The sequence below is a fragment of the Octodon degus genome, unplaced genomic scaffold (genome assembly GCF_000260255.1).
Source record: "Octodon degus isolate 3935 unplaced genomic scaffold, OctDeg1.0 scaffold00026, whole genome shotgun sequence".
In the NCBI taxonomy this organism is placed as follows: Eukaryota; Metazoa; Chordata; class Mammalia; order Rodentia; family Octodontidae; genus Octodon; species Octodon degus.
Window position 1 is genome coordinate 4,099,972 of NW_004524602.1, and position 15,295 is coordinate 4,115,266.

The 15,295-nt window shown below is 42.2% G+C and overlaps 1 pseudogene; it reads right to left on the reverse strand.

Annotated features, from left to right (window-relative positions):
- Positions 1–11,930: 11,930 nt before the first annotated feature.
- LOC111816090 lies at positions 11,931–12,043 on the reverse strand (annotated as a pseudogene).
- Positions 12,044–15,295: the final 3,252 nt, after the last annotated feature.

Below are 15,295 nucleotides of genomic sequence, written 5' to 3' on the forward strand. Positions count from 1 at the left end.
ATTGAATCCCCTTCCTTAAATATATTTACTCTTTGGAGTGTGTGTGTGTGTGTGTGTGTGTGTGTGTGAGAGAGAGAGAGAGAGAGAGAGAGAGAGAGAGAGAGAGAGAGAGAGAGAAGCTCCTGTTTAAAGAAAATTATCATTTTTTACATTACATTATTTGTTTCTTCTGGATTTCTAGATGTTCTTTCTTGCCCAGAGATATCTCCTCCTAACCTATGGCCTATCTTTTACTTTTTTTTTTGTGGCAGAACCAGGGATTGAACTCAGGCCCTTGCACTTGCCAGGGAAGCGCTTATTCCACTGAGACATCTCCCCGGCCCCTCCTATCTTTTACTCATGTAGGGTCTTTTGATGAACAAAGTCTTAATGTGGAATACTCTTCTCTTTCATGATTAGCACTATTTTGTGACTTATGAAATCTTCTCTTACCCTTAGGTCATGGAGATATTCTCTTACACTATCTTGTAAAGGATTTGTTATTCTTGTTATTCCTGGTACTGGAGGTGAGGGATGAGATCTGAGGCCTTCATGCTGAGCTACATCTTCATCTCTTTTTATTCTGGGACAGGGTCTAAATCATTAAATTGCCCAGGCTGAGCTCAAACTTGCAATCCTCATGTCATAGCCTCCCAGAATACTGGGATGGCAGGGAGGTACCACCACGTCCAGCTCCTGCTTTTAAATTTCAGGGCTGAATCTATCAAGAATTTTCCAGTCCATCTGAAATTTATTTTTTGTAGATGATGGAGTAAGAGTCAGATTTTCTCTTGTCTTTTCTTCTTCTCTCTTTTCCTTTTTTCTTTTTCCCACATGGATAACTCCTAATTCCATTATTTTCCCCAGTGTTCTGCCTGGTTATTGTCAAGGGTCTGTCCATGTATAATCTATTTCATTAGGGGCCGGGGAGATGGCTCAGTAGAATAAGCACTTGCCTGACAAGTGCAAGGGTCTAAGTTCAATCCCTGGTTTTGAAAAAAAAAAACAAAAAAAAAACTATTTCATGCTTTTTTCTTATTGTTTCTTTATTCTATTCCTTTGGTCCAGTTTTCTTTCTCTGCACCAGTACGACACTGTCTTAGTTACTATTACTTTGTAGCAAATCTTTTTTTTTTTTTTTTTTTTTGCTCGAATGCCTTCAGGGCACTTTTGGCCAGCAGGAGAGGTGTGAGGTTCGAACTCCAGCAACCTGAGGCTGACAGCTTTGTGGAAGCAGCCACTTAAAGGCCTGAGCTAGGGCCAGGCCCCCCCGCAAATCTTGATATCTGCTAGAACAAGTGCTCTTACCATGTTTGCTTGTTTTTAATTTTTTTTTTCATGTATGTATTTGGCACATGGTCTCACTATGCAGCTCAGACTCCTAAGGATCCTTCTGTTTTCAGCCTCCCTGGCCCTGGGATTACAGGCATGTGCCACCATGTCCAGACTCAGTTACCTGCTCAGCCTGCCTCAGGGGTGGGGGCAGTGCAGCATGCAGGGCCAGGAATCAAAACCTGGTCCCTGTGCTTGCCAAAGCAGGTGCTTATCCACTGATCTCATTGGCCCTTTGTTTTTTTTTTTTTTCTGTATTGTGTCATTTCTCTGTTTGCAGCACTGGGGACTGAACTCAGGGCCTCATGCATTTAAGGTGAGCATTCTGCCACTGAGTCACACCTCCAGCCTTACCTTGGTTTTTCTACTTATTTTTTTTAGTACAGGTTTTTAGTACATAATGATTACATCCATTGTGGGGAATTGGTACATGTACATAGCAAATCTTGATTCTCTTACCCTGTTCATTTATAAGAACATCTTTTGGGGCTGGAGAGATAGCTCACTTGAATAAGTGCTTGCCTGGCAAGCGCAAGGGCCTGAGTTCAATCCCAGGCTCTGAAAAAAAAAAAACATCTTTTTATAATTTTTAAAAATTACTTATTTATTTGGTACAGGGTCTCTCTATGCAGCTTGCACTCATAGTGCTCCTCCTGTCTCAGCCTCCCCAGCGCTGGGATTATTTACAGGTGTGTGCCACCACACCCAGTTTCTGTGACCAGCATGGTGTGCCCAGGGCCAGCACAGCATGAGTACCAGAGATTGAACTCAGGACCTTGTGCTTGCCAGGCAGGTGCTTAGACAGCCAAGCTATCTTCCCAAACCTATATAAGAACATCTTGGATAAACTTTTTAACACTTCCATATACATTGTTGTCATGTTTCATAAAAGAAACATGTGATTGGGATTTTCCTGAATCTGTTGATCAGTGTCGGAAAACTTGCCTTGCGTTGGCCTCCAGTGTATGAACATGGTACCAGTACATTGTTCCAATTACTTAAAATTCCTTTACATCTTTCAAAATGTTCTATTTACCTTTAGGCCAGCCATAGTAGCCACTACCCTTGCACTACCTCAGTGCTCTTCTGTGATACCACCTTTTAGCCCAGGTCTCTGTCCATGGCTCATCTCCCCTCAAGCTTAAGCCTTCAATCCAATGAGGACAAAAGACAATCTTCCTCTGCCTCCACCCTCCACCTTTCCTCCACCATTATTTGTTCAACATTTTCTTTCTTTCTTTCTTTCTTTCTTTCTTTCTTTCTTTTTCTTTCTTTCTTTTGAGACAGGGTCTCACTACGTAGTTCAGGCTGGTGTGGACTCACCATGTAATCCAGGCTAGCTTTGAACTCACTATGATCCTCCTGACTCGGCCTCCCAAGTTCTGGGATTACAGGCATGCACCACCATGCCTGGTAGCTGTTTTCTTAGACTAACCCAAATGCTCTCACTACCTCTATGTCAATTGAACAACTAATACAATTCTCTGGTGTCCAAGCCAGGAGATCACAGCTCTCTCTGATGCGATGCGGGCAGAAGACCTCAGGGAGACCCCTCCTTCTAGAATAGAAAGCCTACACCTGATAAGAAGGAAGCTACTGCATCTTGCCATTTGCTTTTTGCCTCCCTCCACCTCCTTTCCTTCGGCCTAGAGCTTGGGTAGGATGTCTGGGTTCAGAACCTATTTTATTCTATTTAAGAGTCACGCATACTCACGCCTACACGCAGTGGTAAGGATAGGAGACAGAAGAAGCCTAGCTCTTCAGAAGGGCCTTGACCAGCCACATGGCTCTGAATTTTCTAGCCAGGACATCTGTTTGTGAATCAGTAGGCTTTTCTCCAGCTTGTGATTAAAAGCACTCCCAATAAGCATCCATGACAAGCTTATGATCAGAAAGACAGTGGATGCAAAGTCCAATCAGTATCTTATACTCAGAACTTGCTGAAGACAGGACCTCAGAAAATGGGTCAGGGCACAACTCGGTATGGACTGAGTTGGAATGAGCTGAATTCTCTCCTGGGAAGGTTGTATATTTAGGGGCTCTAACAAGAGACAGATGGCATCAATCAGTTTGACACAAAAAAATTGTTCTAATTAATTTATACAAAATGAGATTTAATACAAGCAATGAGGTAGGTTTAGGGAAGAGATCTGTGGTGGGAAAAATCAGCATTCTGCCGCTAGGCTGCTGAATAAATGGCCGCAGTGCTAAATCCCTCAGGAACCCATCGCTGTTACCACCACAACAGACCCTCATGCTACAAAACTGAATGCTCGAGGCCACAGCCTCCGAATACTGCCCCTCGTCGCTGGCAGTATGGCGGTCTCCCTCTCAAGTGCATTTATTTGGTAAAAGCTACTTCGAACTCAGCAGTACACACGCAGAGGAATCTTGTGTGCAGTGTTCTGATGTCTCTAGAACAAAGTGGAGAAAAGGTTGCAGTGGGGATGCGGAGAAGAGAGGAGGTGGGAAAGAGGAGGGAAGGAAGAAAAAGATGTGATCTGTGCTCTTCCTGTGGTTCTGTTGGAGGCAGAGAGAAAGGGGGACCATCTACGGTATGTTCTGATCACTGATGGTTTTGCAAGAATAAATTCTGACAGGCAAGCTGACAGCAGCTCGAGGGGCAGCGGAAAGCAGACCCCGTGGCCATGTGTGTCTCTTAGTGAAACATAAGCAGATAGGGATGAGTTGGGGGGACAGCTGTGAGTTGACAAGCTCCCGTCACTTCTGTCGTGTCCGGCTCCATCACACTTCAGAGAAGGTGCACACAGAGGCCAGGGAAGGGGTAGGAGGTTGGAGCTGCTCTCTTGTTGCAGGCTTGGACAGGAAGACTTATCTGTCTAAGTCTGTGAAAGGCTTGTTCACCCAGCATCTCTCCAACCCGCACCCAGAGCCACCCTGCCAGCTCCCAAATCACAATTGTGCCAGATCCTGCTCCAGCTGTGTGAGTTGCCTTTGAACAAATACTCATTTTAAAAAAGCTGGGCATGGTGGCGCACACCTGTAATCCCAGCACTGGGAAGGCTGAGGCAGGAGGATCATTGCGAGTTTGAGACCAGCCAGGGCCACAAAGTGAGCTCAAGGCCTGCTTGGACTGTACATGGAGACCTTGTCTCAAAAAAAAAAAAAAAAAAAGACAAAAAACAAAACAAAACAAAACAAAAATACTCATTTAATATGGAAAGGTAGAATGCTTTTATGTAGTAGGCTATGCTTTAGGTAAGCAAAGGAAATAAGATTATTTTTGCATATAGTAAGTATGAATGGGATCCAGGATCCCTCAGCTGTTGGAATTTCATATTATTTTTTAGGTACAAGGTTTCTCTGAGCATAGATCAGCACCCTTTAATATACAAAGAAGCCCTGAGTATCTCTATGCCAATTCTATGAAGTCCTTTTCCCTATGACTAGATCCAGGGGCTACCTGGGACCTGGTCCTTAACCAGGGTGTGATTAATATGTTTCTTTTTCTGTCTTCTGCTGTCCACTACCGGATCCTCCCATCTCCTGCTCCACTTTTCTTCCTGGCCTATGGATGCGTCCCATCACAGTGATTGAATCTACTGACCCAGGTCTCCTGGACCATTCTAGCCTTCTTCCAACTCAATTGTCCCTAACTTCTCAAAGGTAGGTGCTCCTGTAACCTAGGTGAGTCCTCCTCTTGTAGGAAAAGTCCAAGATGAGGTCTTGTGCTCATAAAAAGTGTGGTCAGAGAAGCTGCCCACTAGGGAAGTTAGCTAGGCAGAAAGCAACCACAAAGCCTGAAGGATGACACAGCTCGCCGTGGCCCACCTGCAGTGGCACAAATTCCAACTGCAGCTGGGACAGAGGAAATGCACCCATTTTGGCAGTGGTGGTGGCCTCCTGCTGTAGCATCTTTAGAAGAATTGAGCCCTCACACAAGCCCTGCTGAAATTTGGAGTACCAACACAGGGGAGATCTTCCTAAAAGCTACCAAAAAAGCAGGCTGAAGAGAATTTTAAAAATGATTAGGCCAAAAAGAACAGGAGGAGGGACCATTTCCCTAATCCCTCTAACGTATTCCCTTAAAAGGCTGGAATAAAACTGATAGCACTTGATAGCACTGCTTTTCAGTAAGGTAACGTGGGTCATATCAGGAATGGGAGAAAAATTCCAGAATGGCTCCAGCATGGCGGCAGTGGCATACCACATTCCAGAATGGGGGCGGCATGGAGAATTTATTCCTTGGAATCAGGGTCAGAGTGCTCAGCCACCCAGGCACTCGACCCCTACATCCAAGAGACAAGAAACCTGGCTACTGCTCCAGCTGGCAGCAGCCCTTGGCATCATCCACGTGGTGATGGTCTTAGGCACATTCAGAATGCAGGAGTTCTGAGGTTAGGACGGCTTCCACCTCGATTTCAGAAGAAGGCCTGGGAGCCCAGGCGGTGTGCCCCTGAGAGGGCAGTGTGTGAAGCTCTGAGTGAGAAGCCTACTCCATGGAAACCCCAGAAACTTGGAAAAGCCAGGAATGTGGACCATCCAAGGGAAACTGCAAGGAGGGAGCAAAGCCAGCCTAAGAGAGAAGCCGTGGGAGCTACCACCATGAGTGCCACAGGGGCGGAGCCACATGGAGTTCACCATATGGCACAGATTGCTTCGGATGTCCCACATGGAACTGCGGGAATTAATGTCTGCCCTGCTGGATTTTGGATTTGGGTTGGTCCCAATGCTTGGTATCCTGCTGTGTGTACCTTTTGGAATGGTGTTTATCTTGTGCCTTTGTTGCAAGTGTTTAACTTTTGTTTGGTACAGGGGCTCACAGTTGAGAGTTTGCCTGGGAACATAGAGGAGAGTTGGAACCTGGGCTTTGCAGCAAAGCTGAAACTGTTAGGACTTTGGCAACTCTTAGAGATGGACTAGAATGGCTTTGGCATAAAGGGATGTGCATGAGTCTTTGGGGGTCCAGGGACAGATGTTATGGTTTGTGTCTAGGTGTCCCTCCAAAGCCTCATGCAGTCTTGGGGGCTTCTGGAGTTTGTGATTGATTACTGTGGGTGTGGATGCTGCTCCTGCCCTGGGGCAGGTAATTTGCATTTCAGTGTAAGGAGGGAAGAGACTAGCTGCTGGAGCTGCTGCTACTCCTTTTGTGCTCTTGCTCTTTGCCGCCACCATGAAAGCTTGCTTTCTGCTATGTGCTGCTCTGCCTTGGACCCAGCTCAACATGGACTGAAACCTCCAGTAACTGAGTTGAATAAACCTTTCCTTCCAAAAAAAAAAAAAAAAAAGGGAGAAAAAAAGACATTGGAAAAGAAAAAATACATGCTATTGATTCTGCCATTAAAGCATAAATCCATAGCACAAACATATCAAAAGTATTGAAAATAAATGAAACCATCTATATATGTAGAAAATTATTTGAGTAGGGTGTCGGGGAGATGGCTCAGTGGAATAAGCGCTTCCCTGGCAAGCGCAAGGGCCTGAGCTCAATCCCCGGTTCTGCCAAAAAAAAAAAAAAAAAGTCAGAAAATTATTTGAGTAGAAAGTCAGAATAAGGGCCAGCAAGGTAGCTCAGCAGACTAAGTGCCTGGTTAGGCAAGCACAGGGAATAGGGTTCGATCCCAGGTACCGCAGGCCCTGCTGACCCCACCCCTGAACATGCTGAACATGCTGAACAGGTGCACACCTGTAATCCCAGCACTGGGGAGGCTGAAAACAGAAGGATCACTATGAGTCCAAATTGAATAATATGACCCTGTACCAAATACGTAAAACAAAAGAAAAAAATTTTTTAAAAAGTCATAATTGTATATAGTAAAATAATTAGAACTAAGAGGGCAAAAATGTAAAATGGCATTCATAGATAGCAGCAATAAATACTTCTAAAATACAATTTTAATATGAAATATGCTCAAAACAGCAAACCATCACAAAGCTAAAAGGTAACTAAGAATAAAACTCACCAAAACACTCAGGAAGAAAATTTAATGGACCAAAGCACATGACACTGTTGAAATATTTTTAAAAGTAACTAACTAAATCTCCACTCAATAAATGTGGAGACACATAAGGATGGAAGTTACTCACAGATTAATATATCAAGGCAGCATTTTTGAGCAATAGTTTTTTCTATGGAAATGAACAAACTGATCCTAACATTTGCACAGATGAGTAAAGTATTAATAACATCCAAGAAAAAGTTGAAGAAGATATGAGGGGAGGATCCTGAACCAGATATCAAGATTTCACATAAAGCTGTGTTCGCTAACAGAGTGTGTCACTCAGCTACGTATCAACAAAAGACAAAAACCTAAAAAGAATGCATGCCTATATATGTATTCCTAGATAGATGCTAGCTATGTGAAAAAGGTAGAATTCTGATTCAGCAGTAAGCCATGCTGGAGCACTCATTATGCATATGTAAAAAATTAGATTTGTGGCTCAGACATATAAAAGTAAATTTCAGATGAACTAAAGATTTAATTGTCAAAGATAAAAGTATAAAAACTTCAGAAGAAAATACAAAAGAATATTTATATGACCTTGGAGCAGGAAAGGTCATACATGTTAATTTTTTTCAATTTTAAAAATGGTTTTTGTTTTCATAAGTCATGGCACATTCCTAAAATAGTGTTTTTCTTGAGAATTACAGTATTTGGTAAATGAAGATTTATAGTTTAGGCATATACAAGGCCTATTTTTATGCATACATTTTAAATTAAAGGGAAAAGCATCAACAATAATGAGTAGATAAATTCAACTACATTAAAAATAAAACTTTTTGTAGAAAGAGATCAAATTATTGACTGGGAGACAATGTATAAAATGCACAAAATCCAAAGGGTCAGTGCATAGTATGTCAAGGATGGCTACTAATCATTGAGAAAGAGACCACCAATACAAAGGAGAAAAAATGGTCCCACAGATACTTCACAAAAAAGGAAATTTAAGTGGTTAACAAAAGGCAAAAGTATATAACCTTATAAGTAATCAGAAATATGTTGGGCTGGCCAAATAGCCCAGTGGATTAAAGTGGCCGCAAGCAGGCGCAGGGCCTGGGGGTTTAATACCCAGACCTGCTATTCTGGACCCGCCCTGGGGTGCACTGAGGCAGGGATTGAGATTGCTGCACCAGCCCTGCCCCCAGGGCAGACTGAGTTGGCCAGAGTACAGGTGTGGTAGTGCACACCTGTAATCCCAGCTCTTGGGAGGCTGTAAACAGGCAGATCACTGAGTCCCATCTACAGAACACCCTGTGGATCAGTCCCTTAAATACAAAAAAAAAAAAAAAAAAAAAAAAAAAAAAAAAAAAAAAAAAAAAAGAAAGAAAGAAAGAAAGAAAGAAAGAAAGAAAGAAAGAAAAAGAAAAAAAAATACACAACTAAGAAAACCTGATGTACTATTTTACACCTACCAGACTGGTAAAAAATTAAGGATGTGGGGTGACAGGGCCTCTTGGAGAAGAGCTATTAAGTGGAAGATGAACACACCTCACAAATCAACATGAATAAATGAATACATTGTGATGCATTAGGATCAACACAGGTAAATCTTTTTTTATTGTTTATTTTTTAATGTATTTGGTTGTTGCAGGGTCCCACTACGCAGTTAGGAATCGTGGTGATCCTCCTGCTTTCAGTCTCCCCAGCACTGGGATTACAGGTGTGCACCCCCACGCCTGGACTCTGGCCCACTCAGTCTGCCCCGGGGGCAGGGCTGGCACACACATGGGGCTGGGGACTGAACAGTGGTCCGTATGCTTGCCTAAGCTGCCTAAGCAGTTGCTCTAGTCTGCTGAGTTATCTCATCGGCCCTACTACAGATAAATCTTGAAAAATGTGAATGATAAAATCAAACTGCAGAAAAACACTTAAGGACAATATAATTCAAGTAAAGTTTAGAAATATATACCATCGTGTTTTGTGTTGTGTATAGTTACATACACACGGAGTTTAGGTAGGAATGATCAACACCAAATTCCAGCTCGTGGTTACCTCTTAGGAAAAATGGAAGCAAACTGAAGGCTTTCACTATGTCATTATTATTTTATTTCAATTTATAGAAAAGAAATGGGCCTGACATACATGCCTGTAGTCCCAGCACTCTGGGAGGCTGAGGCAGGAGGATTGCAAATCCAGCCCAACCTGGGCAGCTCAGTGCCTTACTGAGACTGCCTCAAAATAAAAACTAAAAAAAAAAAAAAAAAAAAAAGCTTGGGGCTATAACTCAGTGCAAAGGCCCTGGGTTCAATCCGCAGGTCCAAAGAATAGTCTAAAGCACGCATGGCAAAACGTTTAGATTTGGGGCGGGGATTTAGCTCAGTGGTACAATGCCTGCCTGGCAAGCACGTGGCCCTGAGTTCGACCCTTGCTATCCACCCTCGAAACAAAACAACTTAAAATGTTAAGATTTGAAAAGCTGAAATGATATGTACACAGATGTTTGTTCAACTATTGTTACATTCTTCTGTAGCTGCGTGAATGCTCTCCTCGTTTTAAAAGTGACAGTGAGGTGCTAGGGATATAGCTCAGTGGCACAGCGCCTGCCTGGCAAGTATGAGGTCATACAGTACTAAAACATAAATAAATAAATGAAGTAAAAGTAATCACAGAGATCTGGCCTTTTTCTCGTGGACTCCCGTGTCATCGTGCGTAGGGAGGGGGATAGAACAACCACATCAGAGCAGCCACCCAATCTGCTGGGAGAGAGATAATTAGACCTTGCTTCTGGGTCCAAATTATATTGTCCCGATTTTCTGCAGCAAGCTGGTAGCAAAGGTTCTTGCATCCGGGACCTGCTCCCTTCCTCTGTCCTACCTTTCTCCTTGATCTCAGGAGAAGCGTGTGGCTGCCTGCCCAGGACCCAGGAGGCACCACTAGACCCTCTCCTCACTTGTTCCCTGTCTCCCACCATCTTTCTGTCCTTTTCTGTTTCATTATTTTTAACTGCATTATGAAACATCCCAAACGCATAAAAAGTGGGAAGAATGATAAAGCGAGCCCTAATATATCATCGCTCGGTTCCAACAATTATGAATATTAATACTTGCCAATCTGATCTCATAAATCTCCCTGTTGCTTTTTTTTTTTTTGCTGCAGCATTATAAAATAAATCCCAGACATCACTTTATTTCATCCATAAATACTTCAGTGTTAGCAGATGACTTATAAAAATTACCACAATATCATTATCATACCTTAGTAAATTAATAATAATTCCTCAATGTCCTCTAATACAATAACGACCCCATACGCTTAGCGTTTTCCATATATTTCTAATGCAAAAGAAAGTTAAATTCTTAAAGAACATATAGGCAGCCCAAATATAGTGCCCAGGCCTGGTACCAACAGGGCTGATACCACTCTGGCCCCAGAGAATTATTCCTTACCCTTCTTCCCCTAGGCCGCCAGGTTAAAGATGTCCACACTCAAATACTTAGTAGACTGGAGAGCCGTGCGGCTCCTGAGGTTGGAGATGGTCCACTGGCCAGAGTCTGCAAACTTTAGCAGTAGAAGTGCTTAAGTAGAGAAAGGCAAATTAATTAACTTGTCAAACCCTTCCTCTCGGAGAACGTGAATGCAATAGATTGCCGCATAATGAAGCGTCTGTCCCAGTAGTGTCAAAAGACCATTTTCTTGCTTCTCTTTGTATTCTAGTTCATGGTTCTGGAGGTACTTGTGAATTCCCAAAGTATCTGCTATAATTGTGTGTGGTAATTGAGGGATGTTTTGCAAAATTAAACAATTCACATTATTCTTCAATTTGTAACAGGCTAGATCTAGATGTAATATCACTGAAGTATGATGTTGGCAACTACTGTACATAGACTCTATCACTGCTAAAATTATAGTCATTTTAATAAAAATACTTGATATAACTTAATTTGTTTGACGTAAATTAGAATCTCATCCAATCAATGTAAACGTCTAAATAATTTGGATATAAACTTCTGATATTCAGAAGTGCTATGATTTTTATTTTATCCTTTAGTTTAAGTAGATAATTTAGAATGTTTCAGACCAGTGTTTGGCAAACTTTTTCTATCGAGAATCACAAGCTAAATATTTGAAATTTTGGAGGACATACATGGCATCCAATTCCCTTATGTTGTTCATTGCATTTGTTTGTTTTTGCAATCTTAGAAATATTTCTTATAATGGGATAACACATCATATGCATTAGGATGTCTAAATAAGAAAGATAATAACAAGTGTTGGCAAGGATAGAGAGAAACTGAAGCTATCACACATTACAGGAAGCGGGGCAAAAAATATGGCTTCTATGGAAAATAATTTGGCAGTTCCTAAATAAGTGAAACATGATCTAGCAATTCCACTCCTATGTACATACCCAAGAGAACTGGAAACTTGTCCACACAAAAATTTATACAGGGCTGGAGAGGTAGCTCAGCGGTCTAAGTGCCTGCTTGGCAAGCACAAGGACCTGGGTTAGATCCCTGATACACACACTGTGAGGGCCATCGAAACTGGACATGGTGGTGCATGCCGTAACCCTAGCACTGGGGAGGCTGAAACAGTAGGATCACTATGAGTCTGAGCTGTGTAGCAAGACCCTGTAATAACTAAATAAATAAAATTTTAAAATTATACATGTTTATATTCATAACAGCATTATTTGATTAGCCAAAAAAACCCACTTGTCTGCCAACAGATGAATAAATTTATAAATTTTAAAATGTGATCATTTTAATTAATAATCATCGTGCCTCAGATCAACTTCATTGGCTATGATATTGCCACTGCACAAAGCTAAAATGTGATCATTTTAGTGACAAAAATTGTTTTGGTCTTTGTCATCAGTCCCTGACACAGAGGTCCTAAAGCCTTTGGCATTTCCTGATACGAGTGTGCTTCACTATTCAGAAACACATCTGAATTTACGCTCATGAGATGATTCAGAACGGGCTTTCCTAGATTCAGGATAAGGATTGGTCCCCCAAAAGACAAAATTGTATGATTAGAGAGTAGAAAACTTCAGCACGTTCTTCCTTTTTCCTCTTTCTACAGAAGAAGGGAGCTGGAAATTCATTTATCAAAACTCTTGAATATTGGACTCAGAATTTCAAGGTTGGGGTCGGGGAGATGGCTCAGTAGAATAAGCACTTCCCTGGCAAGCACAAGGGCCTGAGTTCAATCCATGATTCCGCAAAAAGAAACCATCCAAACAGACAAACAAACAAACAAACAAACAAACAAACAATTCCAGGTTGATGAGCATGTAGGGTCACCCAGAGAGAACAGGGGAACTTTGAACCCCACCACAAACCTTGCCCTGTGCATCACTTCCTTTTAGCGGTTCAGTGATGTCCTTTTAATAAGCCAGTAAGGGGCCGGGGAGATGGTTTAGTAGAATAAGGACTTCGCTGGCAAGTGCAAGGGTTTGAGTTCAATTCCCAGATCCGAAAAAAAAAAAAAAAAAAAAAAAAAAAGCCAGTAAGTGAAAGCTTTTTTTTCTGAGTTCTGTGAGTCATACTAGCAAATCAATGAAACTGAGGGGCATATTGGAACCCCTACATTTATAATCAGATGGACTAAACTGTCAGCAGTATGGGCACCCACGGAGGGGTGAGGTGTAAAATGCCTGGTGGGACCAAGCCCTTACCCTGCAGGATCTGTGTGAACTGTCACAGATACAATGGCAATGCCTTTGTGTCTCACACCACTCTCCTTTAGATTAGTGCTACTTTGAAAATTATCCTGGGCTGGGGAGATAGCTTGGCAGTGTAAGTACCTGTCTGGCAAGTGCAAGGATCTGGATTTGATCTGTGGTACCACATGCTGTGCCAGCCCTGGAGCCCCAGGAGCACCATGCCAGCCCCAGAAACCAGGTATTGTGGCACATGCCTGTAATCCCAGCACTGGGGCTATGTAGTGAGACCCTGTACCAAATAAATAAATAAATTAATTAATTAATTTAAAAGAAAGAAAATTATCCCTTGTAAAACTATTCTTTGTATCTTTCCATTGCCCACCATTATTTAAAAAAAAAAAAAAAAAAAAAAAAACCTTTGAATGATTGAGACATTAACTACTAGAGTCAACTATTACAGGAAAAGGCATTTAACAAAAACTGGTCCCAAGACTCCCCACCAGTAATTGTCCTCTAGCTTTTCAGAGCCCAAGACAACTGATGGTCTCCAAATAATATCAAAGTGTGGGCCAAGGACTGCACATCTTATTCTCCAATGTGTGTGTGTGTGTGTGTGTGTGTGTGTGTGTGTGTGCAGGGTCTCACTACACAGCTCAGATTCATAGTGATCCTCCTGTTTTCAGCCTCCCCAACCCTAGGATTACAGGTGCACGTCACCACGCTCGGACTCCATCACCAGCTCAGCGCATCCAGGGGTGGGGCCAGTGGGGCATGCGTGCCAGGGATTGAATCCTGACCCCTTTGCTTACCTAAGCAAGCGCTTAGTCCACTGAGATATCCCACTGGCCCTTTATTCTCTAATTAAAAGTGGAAGAAAGTTCAAGTTGCAGAGAAATAATGTGTTTATCCGAAGAATTATAGATCCCCTAACTTAGGAGATGAAAGGCAGTTGTTATGACAAGGATGTTCCAGCAGAAAAGAGAAGAAAACACAGCCCTGGATGGCAAAGACTCAACTCAGCAAATGGACTTCCTGCCCCTTATCCCTGGTACCTTTTTTCTTCTCTTTAAAAGCCCTTCTATGGCTGGGGAGACATCTCAGTAGAATAAGGGCCTTAGTTCAATCCCTCATTCTGTCAAAAAAATAAAAAAATAAATAAAAATAAAAGCCCTTTTATGTATCTAAGTTCTCCTGAGGTCCTTGCTTGGGAGACAGATGGGTATATTTCATCCATGTTGTCAAGGTGCCCTTGAATAAATTGGTCTCCCTCACGCGAGCTCTCATCTCCTGGGCACTGGCTGTAGAGTGGTGAGCAGATGGATGTAGGTCAGGTAAGAATTGTGGAAAATTGGTGTCACAATGGAATGGAATCGAATCGAATGGAATGGAATGGAATCAAATGGAATTGGTGGACACTACTGGGGTGTGGATCTGAACTGCCAGGTACTCATGCCCTCAGAGGCAGGGTTTGTGGAGGGTGATTGGATTGTGGGGCGCTATGGAGGACTCTGTTAGGAGGTGAGGCCTTGTTAGAGACAGGTCACTGAGGGCCTGACCTGCAAGGATGTATGTCCCGCTGTTCCTCCCTTCCCTCTCCGCTTTCTGCCTGCCCCTGAGCAGCTTCCCTCTGCTGTGTCCCTCTGCCGTGGGGCTCCTGCCCAGGAACCAGCCGGTGCGCACTCTTAACCATGAGCCAAAATAAGCCTCTCCTCCCTTTAAGTTGCAAGTGTAGGATTTTGCACCTCAGCAATGAGAATAGTGACCCAGTAGACACCCAGCTGGCTTATGGAGAATTGGATATTTGCTATGGAAAAGTGACCAGAGTTTGGCACAGGAGAAAAAGCAAACATTTTGTGTCAGAAGTGGTACCTGAAAAAACAACAAATATAATTCATCCAATGGGGTATTAGTTGTGTATGATACGTGCTACAACTGGAGGATTCTTGAAAACATTATATGGAATAAAAGAATTTGGATAGAATAGGCCAGATATTGTATGACCTTATTCTTGTGAAATGTCCAAAAAAGGAAATTTATAGAGACAAAAAGTAGATCAATGGTTTCCAAAGACTGGGAAGATGGGAAATGGGGATGATAAATATGTCTCTGAATTACATTGTGGTGATGGTCCTAGAGTCCTGTGAATGTTCTAAGAACCAATAAACTATACATTTTAAAACAGTGCATTTTATGAAATATGCATCTCAATAAAGCTAATATTTAAAAATATACAAACCATTTTAAACTCAAGGGTCATGTAAAAATAGTCAAGGAATAAATGTGACTTGCAAGCTAGTGGTTTTCAACTGTTTTAGATAACAAAACTTCTCTTTAGAAATATACAGAGGTATTGTTATATTCAGTTATGTTTGTAAATAATTCATTTTCAATTTGTGATCTATTAAAAAATTTT